Source organism: Nicotiana attenuata, unplaced genomic scaffold (genome assembly GCF_001879085.1).
Source record: "Nicotiana attenuata strain UT unplaced genomic scaffold, NIATTr2, whole genome shotgun sequence".
NCBI lineage: Eukaryota > Viridiplantae > Streptophyta > Magnoliopsida > Solanales > Solanaceae > Nicotiana > Nicotiana attenuata.
In genome coordinates, this window is record NW_017670806.1 from 216,130 (window position 1) to 230,013 (window position 13,884).

General features: G+C 42.7%; 1 long non-coding RNA gene across 1 annotated transcript; it reads left to right on the plus strand.

Moving 5' to 3' along the window:
- Nucleotides 1–3,270: 3,270 nt before the first annotated feature.
- On the plus strand, nucleotides 3,271–8,728 carry LOC109243490. Its single transcript, XR_002070570.1, has 2 exons — nucleotides 3,271–3,418; nucleotides 8,477–8,728. It is a non-coding gene; the product is annotated as an uncharacterized LOC109243490 (long non-coding RNA).
- Nucleotides 8,729–13,884: the final 5,156 nt, after the last annotated feature.

The following is a 13,884-nucleotide window of genomic DNA, read 5'->3' on the forward strand; positions in this document are numbered from 1 at the left end:
AGACTCTGCGTGCTTTGGACTCATAACATAAGATGCAACTCACCTAAGTCCCCGCAAGTAACCACACCTATGTGCCCGTAGGACCACCAGACATAAATGTACCTGCACAAAATGTACAACAAGTGTAGTGTTTACCATGAAAATGGTAATAACAATTATATTTGATTATGGGACTCTAAAAATATGTGATCTATTTTTATGGCGGTTGTTAAGCAGTTGATGCGATGTGAGAGACTTAGAAACAAGATAAGAGTTAGGAATAAGGTAATAACAAAACTGATAAGCTAACAATCGGGGCCTAGCTTGATTCCGATGCTCAGCTGGTAGTTATAGAAGGCAGTCGAGGGATGACTAACAGTTATAATAAAATCAACGAAGGCTCTTTATAGCCAGTGATAAACAATAAATAATGAACAATAATGAAGATAATAAATGGAAGCAATAATATCAAGAGAATGTGTTAGAGAGTAGAGAGAATGTTCTTGTATATTTAGTATGGAGCAACAGATGTTTACAAAATGACAAGGATTCCCTTTATATAGGAGGGGAATCCCAACGTAGTACAAAATGCATTAATTACAAAGATATGGAGATGGGACCGCTAGATGACGCCCTGATCCGGGTTTAGAGTAGTCCACTAGACTTAGTCAGTCCTAGGTGTGTACCTTGGGAACTCCCCACCTTTACCATAGCCGCGATCGACATTGTCTCAAGGTCGAGCGTGGACAAACCTCGAAGGAGGAAAACTCGATCGTAGCCTTGTAGCCTCGAGCCTTTGAGACGATCCTCTGAGTCGCCTCGATGACGGGGAATTGGACCCTCCGATTTTACTGTATACAGATAGTCCCCGTGTTTCTAGGAGTAGAATGATAAGAAACGACCTTGATAACCAGCTTTTCGAACTCCCTGCGATGACGTCATACCGATAACGCAAGCCTCCGTGATAAATGAAACGTCCCGTCGCTTCATCTTACCAGGATCATTCAAAGCATTACGGTTTCTCATTCTCCAAAGCTATAATGTTGCCACCGGTTCAGCTCCCAATGGCGCATTAAATGTGCATGCTGTTACGTCTTTCGAAGATAATAATGGCGTCGTCGGTTACGCTGCCACCCTTCCCATAAATGGGAGCCTCCTGGGATTATCCTTTCATCCAAGTGTCTTCCCATATCTATCCATCCTTCTCTTCTCGCCATTCTTATCCATTGTCATCCACCATGTTTGAGGCTCATGGCCTCAAGATTATACGGCGGTGTTTCTATCGGCCATGCCACGACCTATTTCCTGGACTTTCTTTTGTCGAGTGAGATTACACCGTTCTGTTGTTGTTCTTGTTCTTGTTATCATTGGCTTGGGACGACGAAGTAGGGGGCCGATTTCCCCTAGTTCGGGGAAATATTTGGACTCTACATCGCTGCTCAGGGGGGTGCTCGTACTCTACACCGCTGCTCACCTCCCTCAATTACCCGATGCGGAGCCTCACTCTTTTTGCTCTCCATGGAGTGAGGTGGTACTGTCTGCTCACCGCCGCATCCCGCATCGGGATAACGTCTCAAGGAGTGGCTTGCTGGTGAAATCCATACTAGCCAATATTTTTCACCCAGCCACTTCTTCACCCATTTCTGCCTCTCCCGCGTCAGTTTGCTCTCCTCCACCACTTTCCTCTTATTCATCTTCTCCATTGAAGATATTATTCTGGAGGACCAAGATGAGACCCCGGAGGAGGTGGCGGTCAAGGGTGTTGCCGCCGAGGATGCATGCCCAAGGAGATGGTGCTCGGAGATGCTGCCGCTGGGGAACCCTCGAGAATAGATTAGGCTTCTTGTCTTTTACTATATGTGTACCCCTTTGCTTCTTTGTTTCTTTGTAAGGACCCCTCGTGGGCTTTTGTAATCATATGTAAGGATCCCTCGTGGGCTTTTGTAATCAAGTGTTTATGAATACAAAGATGTTTCTCCAGTTTCGTCTTTGATGTTTGCTATGCTTCCTTTTATTTGCGCTTATGGAGACTCTGAATGCATGACTCTACCGCTTGGTGCCGATATTGAGCCCAGGTGTAAGTATTTTTTCTGACCTTTGACTGTTCCCTAGACCGAGCCCGGGTTTGGCTGATTCGGCTCGGGTCGTCGAGACCCCAACTTCGAGTTGAATGAGATTAGGGCTTCGAACCTTCATATCGAGACTTAGTATTTAGGGCCTGCAATAATCTTCGAGGGGGAATTCGCTCGGGAGCTCGAGAATAGAGACTACCTTTAGACTTTCGAGAACAGTCCTCGAGTGGGGGTTTGCTCAGGCTTGAGCCATCTGGAAGCTTGCTTTGAACTTATCATAAATAGCCTTAAGGCGTTGTAGATAGGTCCCGGACAAGGGTTTACCCGGATTCAGATGGTACCCCGGGGACAAGCCCATATGGGTGGAGTTTAAGTGCTTATTTCCTTCTTGAGAGGAGCCTTTGAGATTGGGTATTATCTTGAGTTTTGTAATGATGCCAATATCTTATTGGAGCCTAACTTCTTTTCAATGGAGGTCCTCGAGGTTGGGTACCACCCCGGGACTTGCGACGATACCGTGGCTTCTTGGAACCTAACTTCTTTTTGATGGAGGTCCTCGAGGTCGGGTACCACCCTGGGACTTGCGACGATGCCGTTGGCTTCTTGGAGCCTAACTTCTATTTGATGGAGGTCCTCGAGGTCGGGTATCACCTCGGGATTTGCAGCGGTACGGGGATCTTCACCCCCAAATCATCAGGTGGCGTCGCCTAATGCACGATATGGCTGCAAAGCCATCGAGGCGATCCCGCCGGCGCAGCTTCCCGAAGTGATATCGGTTAGTATTTTTAATCGACCTCTGAGGAAGGCGCATCATCGCCATTTAATCCATATATAAGGTTGTTTCTGCTTTTTTGGAGATCCCATCATTCTAAGTAGCTACCCTTCTTTTCCTGCGTTAAGCCTTTCATCATTTCAGTACCAACGTACTTGCACCGATTCCAGCTTTAGTTCTCTCACTACTACAAAAAAAATTTTTAGCGACAATTATTTAGCGGCAATAAGGTAATTGTCGCTAATGAATTATTTAAGCTGAAATATTAGCGGCACATGATCAATAGCCAGTAAAAGATATCCTTTTACCGACAATAAAAAAAATTACCACTAAAAAACACTAATTGAAATCAACTTTTTTATTATTTTAACTTTCCCTCCGTACAAAAACATATTTCCCTCCAATTTTTTTGGACAAGAAATTACTTTCCCTTTAATTAGAAAACAATCGGAAAACGGATTCTCTTCAAAATTAAAGACGCACGCCAGTCGCCAATTTGAAGGTGAGGCACGCCGTAGCAAAACCTACGTGCTTAACAATAACGCCGCAACAATCTCCGCCGGTCCGCCCTGCTACGATCTCCGACCATCCCCAGGTAACTTCTATTCTTACCCAGCAGGTTTCTTGAAATCGATTTACAATTGATTTTGGGTTGATGCTGCTCGAATATGCTCAATCGTCGCTGTCAAAGTATAGCTTTTTTTGTGTTTTCCAAGTTGTTTGTGATATCTGCATACTATTAGATTGATAATCGAGTGATTGAATTGATTCTTCCCCTGTTACTCTATTGTTGTTTGTTTGTCTGCTGCGTTTTTGTTGTTTACTCTGATTGATAGTTGTTTGTGATATCTGCTGCCTTTTTGTGTTTATAATTTCTGTTTTCTTGTCTTTGAATTGGTTCCTCTGTATTTTTTCTAAGGCTACTGCTGGGCGGAACTAAGCTAATAAGATTCTGGGTTGTGGCCTCTCTATTTTCTGCCTTTTTTAATCTTTCTTGAACCTGCCCTTCCTACTCATCTGAATTATTTTGGTCAGCGGACATGATTCTTTGTAAGAATCTGTTTGTTCTAAAGCAAAACAAGCAAAAGTAGTGTTGTGTCTTACAAGATGTAAAGTCATATGCTAAGGTAATTACATAGCCCCTATTACCAGAACCGATAGTACATTCTGAACTGATTAACCAATGATAAAGAAATATAATAATGTAGTAAGGTTCTTGAATAAAAACTAGCACTAAGCATGCCATGATAGCATCTGTATAACTCATTGCCCAGTAACTCTGTCTTTCGTGCATAATGTAGATCATGATCTGTCCCATAGTGTGTCCACCCTGCTGCATATATTGAAGGAAAAAGCATAGAAGCAGGAGCATGTATCATGTAGGCACTCACACAAGCAGTTATTAGCATATCATTTGCTGTAGGTGTAGTACTTGGCCTCCAGTTTTGTATACATTTTTCTGCTTGTAATCTTGATGTCTCAGCAGATACATGAAGGTATGTCCCTAATTGCAGATGTAGCTCGAATTTCTCCCCTGCTCTGTCCAAAATGTCCGCAATCGTAGTCAAATAGGTGATCACGTCTTGTTTGCCATGAAGATCGAGTGTTCCCCAGTAGTATCTTGATGTAAACTTTATGTGGCACCATTCTTGGGATGTAGTATGAACAAAGTGCACTAGGTAATGACTTCCCAATACCTTCATTGTTCCCATTTTTAGATGCCATAAATATGAACATGTCACGTACCAAAAACTAGGCAGCCTTCGCGTGTATGTCCAGGAATAGTTATTCCTTATTTGTATCTTCACATTAGAGGAGCTCATGCTTAGTTTAGGGACTGGGGTTCTAGGGTAGTACCTTCTCTCAATATATGTGATATATTAACAGTACTCCTCTGCATTACTTTCTTGATCTCCTCCACATGATTAGCAATATTCCAAGGAGCAATCCATAGTGCAAGGATTTGAATCCTAATTGTCTCCACGATCTCCGAAATTCGTTGCAAAATGTACCATGCTGAAAGTTCTGTGTTGTCAGCTATGCTGCTCATACCATAACTTACGTGTGTTGTCTCGATGATTCTTGTTGGGACTTCTTCATCCTGTGAGAGTTCACAACTGGTATTACAGTGCATTTGCAATAACACAGTTGTGATTATCTGCTGTGAAAACACTGCCCAGCACCTCGAAATTGTGTTTGTTGTGCCTATTCTCATCCATGATTTAATTGTGATCCATGAATGAACACCTGAAAATTTATTTTGCTTATGTTCCCAGTATGTCCTACATGATGTACATGCTGGAAGTCTTGCTTTGTTGCTTTGAAAATCTTCCATACAGCCCTCTGAAAAGTACTGCCTCGATATGTTGTTTATCTGTTCTTCCTTTTTCAATTCCTTGCAACCCTTATTCTCAAGTATGGGCATTGTAGTTTATCGTCATTTAAAATCCTTCTCCCTGAGCTGTCCAGTTGAGCAAAAGAATCGCACTCAATAGGACCTATATCAAGAGCATAATTGGCTAAATAATCTGCCAGTTTGTTGCCTATACGAAATATGTGTGTGATAACTGCATTACACTCCTGCAACAAACTCCTTATTTCCTCCACATGCTCAGAATTCCCCAAGGTGTACTCCAGCTTCTTTCAATAACATTCTTCAATAGCATGGAATCAGTTTGCACCCAGACATGAGATAATTGATACGCTTTACAGTACCTGAGTGCATACAGAATGGCTACTGCCTCTGCCTCTGTGTTTGTGGTTTCTTGAATCTCCTGTCCCTTTGCATGAATAACATCTCCAAATTCATCCCTTAGACAATAACCTATTGAGCTCCTGCCCGGGTTCCCTCTTTCTAACTCATATCAACCTCTATTTGATGGTGCCATATTGCTAGATATTGGATGAAGCTGTTACCTTTCAATGGTGCAAACAAGTTTTCTTCATGTCTGTAAACAGGTTCTGCTTTCCAAATAAAGTATCCTCCTGCCCGAAGCATCCTGTTTACCTCTAGGAGCAGAATTCCATCTTCACCGGCAAAATTAAAGACCAATAAATGAGAAGTGAGAGATTAGGTTGGCAATAAGATTTACCCCTTAAACCATATATATCATGTGGAAAAGAGAAGGAAAGAAGACGCAATGCTTGTATTGCAATGCAAATACAATTTACTTAAAGAAGAATACATGTAAAAGTTCAAAAAATGGTTTGTTTCTATTTCTCCTATTTTCGATACGCTTCTTTATATTTCCCATATTGTGTTGCTTTCCCACGTCTAGCCATTTGCTTTTGTTCTTTTACAGAGTGGGGATGAGATTGGTTTTATTAGTTGAAAAGAATAGTTTAAGACATGTCGCAAGATTGAAACCTTACTTTACACCAGATAATTTGTACCATAACAAAACATTTCAGCTGTCTAGAAAATAACAGAACTCTGAACAATTTCTTGGACAAAAACTTGAGGATGAATAGCATCAATAGCGAAACAAATAGTAAAGCAAACAAGATGTACCATCACGGGTCCAATTAATGCTACATCTGGAACAATGTATCAAGTCAAATGTTTATCCATCCTTCTCTAGGTAATTCCCATAATACTTTGTTAATTTTCAACTTTGGAGTATAATGTTCCATCATATCCAATATATCAGGCCACTTATGAGGCACATTTTGTATTCCTGGCTTCCTCACCTTGACAAGATATTGTATTGTGGTATTAACTTGATAAATCACCCTACTAATTGATACCACATCCCCATACTTGTAGCAATTCCTCCTTTTCCATAATTCCCATAAAATAATAGATGGTAGTGCTTAAAAAATTGGTTTGAGTCGGGGGATTACTTGTGCTGTCCAGCTTCGAACCACTGCTTTGTGCAAATTCAGACCTTCTAAGGACAATCCTGCATGAGAGAAAAAGTACAGCCATGTTCTTTTGGCAGCAGGTGAACGAAAGAACACATGAGCCATTTTGTTGATTAATCCTTGATAAAAATCCAGCTTTCTTCTAGTATAAAAGATAGGACAACCTAGATATGTGAAAGGAAAATCTTGTCTGCCAATTCCAGTAATTCTTTGCACCTTGTTACTCACCTCTTCACTTGAAGAATGATGCATATACAATGCTGATTTTGATTTACTGACCAATTGTCCTGAGTTTGGACCCTTCATTTTTATTTTTGAATTAAGTTTCAGATGGCTGTATATATTGAAAGTTGATGGACCGTATCATCATAGATTTATCTCAATAGGATCTGATTTCAAATATTTACTTGGGAAGAGGGGAAGAAAGTAAAACAGTAAAGGAAGAGTCGAGTTCCTGTGGGCGGCTTAGGCCTAAGAAATGAGAAAACTATACTCCAATGTTTGTTCATAGCCTAAAATTGGATATACAAAATACTAGCTCATAGTATCAGAAAATTGGTGATTTTCCTAAGATGTTTTAACATCTGATTTTCTCTCATTTCCTGGTCAAGCATCTTTCTGGATTGGTAATAATATGGTAATAATTCCCTAAGTTGAAGAACTTTTATTGCAGGGTGAACCCTCTGAAATAGATCAGCTGTAAAATCCATGAATCGCATCTTTCGAATTTGGTTTCATCATCCAAAGATTTTTTTTTTATAACTGTCAGAGTTGGGGTTTGATGAGATAATGTGTTGCTGGTTCCAGTCATTTTAGATGGAAATGGATTCCAATAAGATCACAAAGGGACAGCTTAGGAAAAAACATGAACTTTAACCTATGCAAGACCTAAAAGCCATTAATACATGTATGTTTATATTTGTTTCCTGGAAGAATGTCAGGAATATTGCAGCAGCTACAGCTGCTAGTTTGATATAAAATCCTACTGATAACTGATAAGCATTATCCCTTTTCTTAGCACATGTTCATTTTACATTTGTTAATCATTAAAATACTTGAAGTAACCATCAAGAACTTGAAGTAAAAGCAATGGCTCCATCGCTAACTCTGCTGCTTCCACTAAGGATGCTACCTCCGGATTTTTCGAGCATTAAGTCTGTTGTTTTGCTGTGCTAATTCTGCTGATCCTCATCCACCATTTTTGCCTTCATTTGTCTTCTCTTTGGAGTATTGTTTCTCAAACAATTAGGTACACACCTTTGAACTTGTCTTGATTGTGCGAAGCAAATGAAATTCCTGCTGAGTTTTGGTTTTTCTTTTTTGCTTTCTTATCTGATTGGCTATCAGAATTACCTTGATTCCCGTTTTCATTTAAGAATATTGTTGTTAGTTAGTTGACTCTTTTAAGCTTGTTTGCTTTCGCCCAGTTCTTGAATCGGGTCAGAGATGAAATCGTTTGTTCTGCTTGCTGAATTTAATAGATGATGTAATTGATAAGCATTATCCATCAACAGGTGTTAACCATCAAGAACTTGAAGTAATAGATCCCTTTTCAATACTCAATTTATCTAGGAGCTAAGCTAGCTTTGTATATCTTATATTTGTCAGATTGATTGCCAAATCTTGCATGAATTTCATATGTTTTTGCTTTCTACATTGGTGTGATAATCTCTGTCTTGCATTCCTCTTATATTTAGTGATTGCTAGTAGAAGAAGATTTGCTTGCTTATGCGTACATCTATAGTGCTCATATATTTCATCTATTGACATAGTTATTTTATAATTTCAGGTCATACATGATCGATAATTTAGCGGGTCAAAGATTTCAATATGATGATGAGTTGCAAATATTACTTGAAGATTATTATTCGTTGGAATTAGTGATCTAATGACATTAGCTAATTACTTCAAACAGTATATGCTTTTTTTTAAGTTACTGTGATATTAATATTTCGGATTAGTACTTTCTTTTGTTTGTTAAAATTTAATGAGATACATTATGTTTTTATGAATTAATATTAGTATGTTTTGTTATTTGGAACCTTGATTGAATGAATGTATTAGCTATTATTAATGGTGGCTAAACTATTGTCGTTATAGCTTGTGACTTTTAGCGCTAATTTAACAGGACATATCGATTATAAAAATGGACGATAAAATGGCAAATTGTGATGTCTCCACAGGGAATATTGTAGCCATTGTAATTGCTGCTAAAGATGACTTCTAGCGGCAATTTAATTAAATTTACTAGCCATTAAAATGGATGCTATAAGGGCATATTAATACATTTTTAGAAGGGATATTATAGCCATTCTAATTGCCACAAAACATTTACCACTAAAGGTATGGACTTTTAGTGGCAATATTTTTTGAATATAGTGGCTATAAAAATGGACACTAAAAAGAGTTAGTAGTAGTTTTAGCTTGGATTTAGCGGCCATCATAATTGTCGCAAACAATTGCCATTAAAGCAAATTATATTTAGCGGCAATAAGTCATACCTTTTACCAGCTTTTGTGATAAATGCCGCTAAAGGCTTTAGCGACCCTGGCTTCAGCGGCTAAAGATCAATGGCCGGTAAATGATATAGCGGCTATTTTTATTGCCGCTAATTTCCTTTTTTATTGCCGCTACATCCACTTTTTGCTGTAGTGTCTGGTTTTGCCATCGCCATGACTGTTACATTGGGGTCTGTCCGACAGAGAGGGGAGAGCTCCGCCTCCGGTATTCGGGACCAACGAGAGCATACCTTGAAGATTACTTCTTTGATAGGAGAAGAACACCTTAGGTTAGTGAGAAAAGACTGCAGATGGGGGAAAAGGTAGCGTTACAGATACCTTCCCCGGATGAGGGCATCACGGATCGTGCCGATGGGTTTTTGAACGTGTACGCGTATCCTTTCACACTGGGCCCCCTTGATAGGGTTGTGCTCGATTTCTGTCTAAAGTATCGGGTTACCCTGACGCAGATTCATCCGTCATTTTGGCAGATAGTACTGATGATGAGGTTCTTCGCAGAGAAGGCAGGGCTTGAGTTGACGCTCAGCCATCTTATCAGGCTGTACCGGCCTTTCCACCTTCGAGGCCTGCTAACTCTACGATGTCGGTCGGCCACGACTTTCGTTATTGATGATGAAGAAGATGGAGACCGGGAGTGGATGTGTTGATTCGTCCGAGTTCGGACTGTTGACATTATCCCTGTGGAGTTTATGCCATTCCTTGAGGAATGGAATTTTACACGTAAGTGGTACACTTCGTGCGTTCTTGGTTTTGTTTATGGCGAAGGCTGGCTTCGTAAACGTGCCTCCCTTTCCCTTTTTGCAGTGATTTCGTGGACGCCGAGCGACGTTCCTGATCTGCCTAATTGGATCCGGAAGTTGGCGACCCACTCGACCCGCGATGAGTGTAAGTGGCAAGCTTTGCCTGGGGCAGATGGGGAGCGAAGCATCATGGTTTGTGTTGTGCGATTTTTCCTTTTCCCTTTTTTCATTTGGAACGGCGCTTTCCGTTTCTACGTATTAATCTTGCTGTCGTAGGCATCGGAGAGCCTTCCAAGGTGAGGCTGTGTCCCTCTGGAGAAGGAGAAGGGTTGCTAGCTTCTAAGCTAAAAAACGATAGCAATAAGCAAGTGATACCTTTGCATGGCGACGGTTCTAAAAGCGAGGCGAACCTGGACCGGAGGCTCGCAGTGGAAGTATCGACTGAGCCAACTGCGCCCGTGGTTTCTGACTTTGGAAAGGCGGTTTCTCCTCCGTTGTCGTCCCTTTTTTCTGTCGGAGGTATTTTGAGGGGTGCCCGGAACCCGGGTTCATATGTGCCGAGCAATCGTGCCTCGGTCGGGGCTGTCTTCTTCGGAGCCAAGAGAGCCAAGCTAGCGGATGTGTGCTCGACCTTCGAGGAAGCCCAGCGGCTTCACTATGCGATGAGTTTTGGCATAGGTTTTCCGAGTTTTGTGCCCTCCCTTCCTTATCATGTTTTCCTTTGCAGGCTTTTGATAAGCTTAAGTCCGAGCTGTTTCGCCGTGAGGCCAGGCTTCAGAAAGCTTTGGGTGAGGAGAAATCGCTTAGGCACCTTTGCAAAGAAAGGGAAAACGAGCTGGCATACTTACAGTATGAGGCGAATCGGAGCTCGAATTATGAGAGCTATCTGAAGGAGCAGGTAGTTTTTTGTTCCGATCGAGCGTGTGTTCTTTCTTTTAGATCTTGAGGCTAACGTTTTGTTTATTTCAGTTGCAGAGGAAAATGGTGGACCTGGAGTGTCTCCGGAACGAAGTTGGCCGAGCCAAGCGTGAGTATGATGAGTTAAAGGCCAAGGCGGACGCTCAGGCTTTCGGCGGAGAAGGGTGCTCTGGACAAGGTTTCTGCCCTTGAGGTTCAACTTCGCCTAGCTCGCGATCATAGCTCGGCTCGAACAGATATGATTGCGAAGCTCGAGTCTGAGCTTTGGAAGGTAAAGGCCGAGGTTGTGGACGCCCAGGCTGAAGCCGCAATGAGCCGGACTAAAGCCGACCAGACAGTGGCGGTCTGTCTGAAGGACACTGCCGATGCTCAAGCTGAGCTGAGAAAGGCCCTCGACCGTGAAGACAGGATCAAGGAACATGCTCGTTGTAAGTCTCGGAGGAAAGTTCTCGAGTAGGTCCGTGCTCGGGGATTTGTCCTCTCGGAAGAGTTGGCGAGAGCGAGGGCGGACAAGCGTGATGCTCGGTTACTTCTATCCGACACCGACGATAACGAAGATGAGGCCGATGGGCCATAGCCCCCCTGGGGGGACGTAAATTTTGCTTTTGATTCAGTATAAAGCGCGTTTGTAAATGGAGCCTGTGTTTTTCCGTATGTATGTATAAAGAAGAAACTTCGCGGTTTTATTTTTCCTGCATTTCCTTTCGCCTTGGTTTTAGTTAGGTGAACTGATCTTTGAGCTGAGAGGAATCCTTAGATTTGTGGTGTGGCCCTGGGGCTCATTAGGTTGGTCCGTGAGCTCCTACGTGCTTGGTCGATGCGACCTCATGGTATAAGCTGGCGACAACGGCTCTTATGCTTTTGCTCTTGGGAAAATTTAGTTAACTATTTTTGGTTCGATCTCCGATCGGGTTTCGACTCGAGCTCATTCGACCCTCAAGTTTTGAATTCAAAGCTAGCCCTTAGGCTCTTACACGTTAGGTTGGTACGACCTTTTACGGGGGCTGGCGACAATGGCTCTTACGTTTTTGCTCTTAGGCATTCTTGTTAACTGTTTTGGGTTCAGTCTCCGAATCGGTCTACTACTCGAGCTCATTCGACCCTCAAGTTTTCGATTTGTGTGGGCTGGCGACAGGGGCTCTTATGCCTTGGGTCGAAGCGACCTTTTATGTGGGCTGGCGACAATGGCTCTTTCGCGTTGGGTCGATGCGACCTTTTGTAGGCTTTGGTTTTCCCTCGTTAAGGACTTTTTTGAAAAATTTTTGCCTGACTCTTTGACGGTTCGATAAAAAACCTCGATTACGGGTCGTTATGTGGCGATGATCGAGTACCTCAGGAGGTTTGTCTCGGAGGCTGAGTATCTCGAAGCCAATGAGTTGGAGCTGACATGGTCGAAGCTCTTTTTGCCTATGTCGAGGGTAGCCTGTTTAACCGGTTCTTTTTGAAGTAGATTCGAAGTAATTGAAGGCCTGTGATTTCGTAGCGACGGTCGGGCGTCCCCGAGTCGCGTTAGTTTGGCTGGTACAGCCCTATGACCGTAGTCATTTGTGCTTGGCCGGAGCCATTTTTGATGTCGAGTGAAGTAGTTTAGGTGTCTACATCGAGGGTATGCCTTTTAGGGGTCTTACAAGTTCGATATATAGCCTAAACTTAGAGATCGGGTTTATGCCTTTAGCGAGGTCTTACAAAATTTTCATGCCTTTGAGGTCTTACAGTTTTTTAGATACTTAGTACAAGTATGGTTCATGCCTTGCTTGAGGTCTTACAGATATTGCTACTTGGTACAAGTGCGGTTCATGCCTTGCTTGAGGTCTTACAAATACTGTTGTTTTCTTATTTAGGTCTCACGAGATCGAGCCTGCCCACTTGGGGTCCTATGGCCTCGGGTTTTTAATGAATGGTGATTGGCGATAGCCCCCGAGTCATCGAGGGTATCGTGGCTCGAGAGCCGTTACTCATAAATTCGGTATTGCCTCATTGAGGGCTTACGATTTTAGAGTTTCTGACACTGAGGTCGTGCGTTTTTGAGGTTTTGACGCTAGTCCCCGAGTGCTCAGGACACTTTCGGCTTTGGAGATGTTTCGTGATTTTGCCTCGTTGAGGGCTTATGAGTTTGGAGTTTCGATTTAGGGATCGCTTAGGTATTGAATTGTTGACGCCAGTCCCCGAGTACTCGGGACATTTTTGTCAGAGGAGTTATTTTTGCGAAAATGCCGAATTTCTTTTGGAGCGTAAGATGCTTTGATACGAGATATTCTTCGATTACTTGGTACAAGTATACATATTTTCGCCGTCGGGGGCCTGGCTATGCGGACACGGTTCGTTCGACCGTTTGGCCTGGTACATCATTTTCCTATTGGGACCCCACTTGGCGTTTCTTGGCTTTTCCGAGTGGATGGCCTTCCGGGGGGATGCCCCCCAGTGTTCGAGGTTGATTGCAAAAGAAGCCTTGAATTCTTGTTAAGTCTTCCTTAGGTAGCATGTAGATGTTTCCTCGTTAAAAACCTTGCCGATAAAACCCTTTTTGGGGTAAAAACCCGGTCGAAGGAAAAGACTGCAACTGATGCTTTAAAACCTTGAGGTCTTCGAGCTGGGTTAGTGTTTCGACTGCCTTGGTCGGTTGCCTGCATAAAGGTTAGCATGAAGTATAAAATGAAAAGGGAGATGGTTATACCTCAGTGGCGATGGCGCTTTCGAACCTTGGTATTCGCTCGGAGGACGCGGGACGACCCTCTATTCGGAGACATCCGAGGGCATGTCTCGTGGTCGCTATCTCACTATTGGTTTATTTCTCAGTCCCTCTGCTAGTGGAAATGTTGGTGTTTCGGCTAGTGGCAGTTGTAGGGCGTCGATATCTCAAAAGATCGTGTGGATGACATGTTGCAGGTCGTCCGCTTTGTTCTTTATGGTTGTCTCTTTTTCTCGAAACTGATTTTTGGCTCGGTCGCCGAGGAATTCCTAGAGGTGACCATTGTCGAGTAATCGGGCCACTTCCTCCCAGAGTTGCCCGAAATCTTCGG